The sequence below is a fragment of the Pleurodeles waltl genome, chromosome 2_1 (genome assembly GCF_031143425.1).
Source record: "Pleurodeles waltl isolate 20211129_DDA chromosome 2_1, aPleWal1.hap1.20221129, whole genome shotgun sequence".
Lineage (NCBI taxonomy): Eukaryota > Metazoa > Chordata > Amphibia > Caudata > Salamandridae > Pleurodeles > Pleurodeles waltl.
In genome coordinates this window covers 668775455-668781701 of record NC_090438.1, presented here as the reverse complement: position 1 = coordinate 668781701, position 6247 = coordinate 668775455, and the positions used below count along the sequence as shown (strand labels likewise).

Here is a 6247-nt window from a genome sequence, read left to right as displayed (position 1 = left end):
GTCTGTTTACTGGCAGGTACCGTGGTAAGATAACAGAGGTAGCAGGACGATGCTAGACAACGTGGCTCTTTCAGATTTTTTATACACACTGGCCCAAATTCAGGGCTGTTAGATGTTGGGGCATGGGTACTCCTTCACAAATGTGACGGATAACCTGTCTGCCTAATGAGTCTCGCAGCTTATTATTAGGGCTCCCGTTTTTCTGTTATTTATTTTTGGGACATTTCTGTCTGTATTTACTCATTTTTATGTTGCCTATTTTATTTGTATTTATCCATGTTTATTTTATGCTTATTGTAAAAAATGGAGCTACCATAGGTATATTTCCACATTTATTTAACCAACAAATCTTTGCTCATGTTTAGTGCCCAATGAGTTTTACCTATTTACATTGCATTAAGGTCATTTGAAACTATTTGCGGTGTAGAGCAGCTTAAACAGCTGTTCTACTGTAGTTATGTAAGCATCATTAGGAAATGTTTTTATTTTTTTAACTCATCTATCTGTCAATCTGCACAGCTTTTCTCCTGGCACTCATGATTGACAGTAGTGCAAATCGTCCAAAAAAAAACCTATTTTCCCTACTTATCATATTTATTAATAAATACAGGCAGGGAAATAGATGGGTTTCTGTCTGTATTCATCTGTAAAAATCAGTACAAACAGATAATTAGGAGGCTTACTTATAATGCACTTGTAATAAGTCAGATGGGATATCCGTTACGATTGTGATGGAGTAACCCGCCCTCAAACTCTAAATCATGCCCTTAATACATGCCACAGTGAAGAGTCAGAAGAAGAATTTGTATTGGTCTGGGAAGTTCAAATCTTACTAGTGTGGTTTTACTTTAATAACAACATTTTTGTACCTCGTTAAATGTTCAAAGTCCTCCAATTTTGTTAAACATCTCTCAGCACCAACTTAAACATGCCCCAATAGTGGACAGTAAAAAGCTAAAAAGCAGATGTAAGGCCTATTTTTATCACTGACTAACACTAGGTTACCCTATTACATTTAATACATGCTAACTTCAGGTTGTGAGCAGATAGAGATATGCTGTTTGCACTCAAATAAATTGTAATTTAAGGTCCGCCACAATTATGAAATTGGATTTTAAGTTAAAATTCCGAAAATGCTACTGTTAAGATGTTGGCATTTTTGTGTCCCAACCAACTATGCCTTTCTGCCAGTATCTTGGGTCACTTGTCTACAGCACACACAAAGGATCCTGACTCACAGTGTGCTGCCTAGCCCAATACAGTGAGGATTGTTTTTGTGCAGGAAATACAAAAACAGTCCTAAGGGCCAATTTCCTCTTACTATGCATCACACATAGAAAGAAGTAACAAGGAGAAATAAAAATATTTCTTCTCACTACAACTCTCTCACATACGCACACCATTTTGGTGCAAACCCAGGTTTACAAGTATTTAGAAATCTGCGTTTTCACTAAAATAAATGGCTCGATGCACAGGAATGCCTACACTCCACCCTGGTAACGACTACCTGACACAAAGTAACACAAGGCACTGCTGTACGCTGCCATGTATTACTTTGTATTCATTAAAGTATGAAAAGCACCAATTGCATGAATTAGTTAATGCCAAAATGGATTTTGCTTTGGGGCTGCACCACAAAAGTGACCCAACCCAATGCAACATTATATTAAATCTGGGCCCTAATGTGTTAGGTCCTAGAGTCACTGTCATGACACAATAAATAGAGTTGTGTGATCGGCCGAGGTTGGCTTTACCATAAACGCTTAAGAAATAGGAAATTTATTGTATCAGTCAGTCCAAATGTGATGGAATCATAAAAGGTTATGGTGAATTATTGAAGCTAAAGTTACTGCTCCTACTTTTTTGATTGCTGAAACTAGGTACAGCCTTTTAAAGAAGTGATAATGTTAAATCCCAAAGTGCGTATTGTTCTGTTATACGAAGTATGATTTTACTGTACTGACAGAGTTGGAATACTTTTCCATATGCTTGTTAGCATTATGTACTTGGAATGTATAGTCCAAAAGGTTATAAATGCACATCATGTGGCTCTCTGTCACCCGATCACACTGTGATGTATGCTGCATCTAATTAGTAGAGAACCCCATAAGTCCCCTGATATCAAAAAGATACACAAATGTGAAAGTGAACAAAACAACATGGTGAGATCAAACTTATATGGCACTTGGTTGGATTATTCACCTACCATGATATCAGCCTGAGTGATTTCTGTTCAGTACTTGGTATCGTCTTTGTGACAGCCTGTTGATTAAGATAATAGAAATGTAATTAATTAGCCACAGACAGTTGAACAGTGATGCAAAATTAAATTGCATTGAAGAAAAGTGCTAATTTATTTTTACATCAGACATATATACACATGTAATAGGAATTTGCACAATTTTGTATTTTTTTTAAATACTTTAAACATTTTTACTTAAATAGTCGTATCGAGATATAGTTGCAAATATCTTTTCTTACTCATCATACTGGGGATCTCAATTATCAATGTCACAACAATGAAATAAGTCAATCTTACTGAAATTAGAACCTATAACAACAGGGTTCCACAAGTACTTATCTGATTCATCACCATGATTAGTACTGATTTATTCAAAATGTATTGTATTGCAACATTTTTATATTGCTACCCCTGCGTTAGGTGTTAAACACTTATCTAAATAGGTAGCATGCTACACTATGTAGGGTGTGTGGTTGGAAGGGTGCTGCCCTTGTATTGATCCTGTGTGAAAAGTGTTTCCATGTCATGTGTGAGAACCCCCAAGATGCAGTTATAGTGTTATGGAATGCAGCGCTCAGCAATGTGATGGGTAAGGATGTGTGAGAGACAGGGGCACAATGGCCCTTGGCGTACAGCTGAAGCCGCCCGTCAAGATCTGACCGCTGTGCGGCCGCCAATGCGGCCGCACTCCCACCACGGCCATCAGGAGATCCCAGCTGGGCCGGCGGGCGGAAACCTGGTTTCCGCCCGCCCTCCCAGCGGGGATCTCGGCTGCAACACAGGAGCCAGCTCCAAATGGAGCCGGCGGTGTTGCGGCTGTGCGACAAGTGCAGTTGCACCCATCGCGCTTTTCACTGTCTGCATAGCAGACAGTGAAAAGCTGCACGGGCCATGGCAGGGGGCCCCTGCACTGCCCATGCCAGTGGCATGCCAGTGGCATGGGCAGTGCAGGGGCCCCGCGACTCCCCGTACCGCCAGCCTTTTCCTGCCGGTTCAAACCGACAGGAAAAGGCTGGCGGTAGGGGGACTCATAATCCCCTGGGCAGCGCTGCCCTGGCAGATTAAAACCGCCGGGACCAATGTGGCGGGAAACCGCTGGTCCCGGCGGTCGTAATACTAGGGATTTCACCGCTAGCCTGCTGGTGGTGAAATCCGCCACAACAGCCCTGGCGGTCCAAGACCGCCAGGGTTGTAATGAGGGCCAGAGTATCGTTTTCCGTAAGCTGGCCGTTTTGAGCAGCTCTGCAGGTCCCCTTGTTGTATGTCTTATTTTCAGAGACAAATTAGCTGGTTACTGCCTGGGTTGTCCATTCTGAGATATTTTGTTTTAAGTTTATGGTCATGAGTATGTGTAGGATGAAGGAAGACATGGATCAGATGTCTGCTGGCACTGACTGTCTGATTGCTATTAAGAGATGTCAAAAGGCAATTATTAACTAGTTGGGATCCACAGTAGTGAACTAAATTAAAGTTTTAAGTTGTCCAACGACACATTGTAGACCTCTTCAGTTATTTAATGCCTGTTCAGTTTGTGATGGGTGGTTTATTGCAGTTATTTCATGCCTGTTCAGTTTGTGATGGATGGTTTATTGCCGTGGACTAGTACAGGTCTCAATGATGGACATCCCTGGTAGCAGTTTTGTCTTATGTGAGTGTGACAGCGTTAAACAGTATAAGGGAATTATTATGCTTTCTGTTTGAACTATAATCAACTCCCAAATAACTGTTATGGTATTAGTGTGTTATATTGCCTTACCTCACAGTGCTGAACCCCTAACCTTACCAGTGTATTAGGTGGTATCAGCAACCCTGAAATTGATCACTCATCCACAAGGAAATAGTTAAAACAGTTTTACCCTTTCATTATGACTCTGCATACCCTAGGTAAGCACAAGAAAAATATGAAAATGGCTTTTCAAACATTTATTGAAACAATTGTTTACTTAATGCTTGTAGAGGGATTTCCTGCTGGGTATTGAGAAGAGGCAGAGAACTAACCAGGATCCCCGTGACCCACTGTGTAGGATTTACCACATGATGTAGCTTAATCAGATCAATGGAAACAAACCGTTTGTTTCTACAAACAGCAAGTGAAGGCAAAATCACAGTTCTGGTATCTTGAATGCCTAAGACTGTCACCGGTGCTCAGTATGACGGTCCAGAATTCCTTTCTGTTTGTAATCTTATCCTGAACTAGATCCCCAACTTTAGGAATCCATTCAGAAGATGCTGGTTCCTCCTCCACTTCATCAGTGGCAGAATGTTTGAAAATTTCATTTTGGCGCTCATCTCGAAGACCTATTGTTCCTGTAAGTCAGCAAAATAGTCATAGATGTCAAAGGTTATATCTGACACCACTGTGCCAGGGTTATCAAGATCTGTAATATACATCTGGACACCAAAGAGGACCTCATTTGGGGTCCCGCCACCCAAAGATCATCTAGGCAGATGATTTAAATCTCTCTGGACTCCATACAGGTAATGGATCCAACTACAGCCTGGACCTAATACTCTAGCTGTTAAGTACTGCTTCAAGTCATATTCTTCCTTTCCACTATCAAATTTAATTCAGGATGATATGGGAGAAATAATGCACAGCAACACCCAGGGTTCCCTTCGATCCCGGTAAGCCTCAGAGTCAAACGCTGGTCCCTGGTCCAAGTGAAATGCTGCTACTGCATATATCCCAGATGTGCAATTCTTTAATTACAGTTTGAGCGTCAGCCAAATGCCAGGGCTAAACCAATAGAAATCTAGAGCATGTATCAATGACCAATAGAATAAGTTGGAACTTTCCATTTGAGTGCAGATGTCTGCAATGATCCAAATAAACACATTGTAGAGATTTGGGGGGCGTGACGTAGAAGCCAAAGATGGTGGATGCAAAGTAAACCAGCTCCACCGCCAAGCTGCCACAATTGCCCAGAATCCTGTCACCTGGGAGCGCAGGGAGGCCCTCTCTAATTCCCCTGCAGCGGGAATCCATGCAGAAAACTATTGTCCGAAGACACTATCGTCAAGTGCCTAACAGAACCCCCGACTGAGTACAGCGATCTGGCCAGGCCTCGTGGGCTCTGCACGCTGCTCCTCCCCGGGTGTGTGAGTGCTTTGCCGCCGAGTCTGGGCTGGGCGAGGAGAGACTGTGCAGTGCCTGTCTCCCCAGGCACCCAGGGGACCCCTCTCTAATTACTTTCAGTGGGAACCCACACAGAAAACCATTGGCCCGAAGGCACAATCGGCAGGTGCCTAACAAATCCCCTGACTGAGGACACCAATCCGACCCAGCTTCATGGACCTTACACACCGCTCCTTCCCTAGGAGTGGAAGTGCTTCGCCGCTGCGCCTGAGCCAGGTGAGTAGAGACTGTGCAGCATGGGCCACAGTGCTGCAGAGCATGGTCCTCAGAGCCTCCCCACTGCTTTGAGGGAGATTTGGGGCCCCAGTGCAGGGTGCGCATACCTCTGACGCTGCTCGAGGGTCACGGCAGGCTACACCTGCTGCATGCACTTTCATGGCACTGCTCGGAGCAGCATCGCCCAGCTGAGCACGAGCTGGGCTCGAGAACATAACACCGGAGGCAGGAGGCCCCCCCACCTCAAGGGGATCAAGGCACGGGATCGTGGCAGTAGGCCTCCTTGCTGCTGCTCCATGGACCACTGCCTGGGCCACGTCACGTGGGGAGCCCGGCTGCCTACAGCGATTCACAGCACGTGGCCATTGCTTACCAGGGGTGTCTCCACACAAACATTGGCGAAGCTAAGGACAGTTGATCATACCCCAAAGTGAGGAGTTGCAGCGCTTTAGAGGGGCCTGGACTCGTGATGGGAGGAGGCCAGCACATAACCTCCCCCCATTCAGCAGTAGAACACACTGATAGCAGGGCAAGAGGAAAAACAGGTGCATTTACACATTGGTGGTCACTGGCACAAATATCTCAGAGGGACGACCAGCCGCAAGTGAGCAAGCTTGCAGGCAATTCTCTGTGGAAGGGGGAGAGGATGGGGG

General features: G+C 44.4%; 1 long non-coding RNA gene across 1 annotated transcript in view; it reads left to right on the top strand.

Moving 5' to 3' along the window:
- The window catches only part of LOC138267432 (uncharacterized), a 275076-nt gene that overhangs the window by 47887 nt on the left and 220942 nt on the right, over nucleotides 1–6247 (top strand). The window lies entirely within an intron of this gene.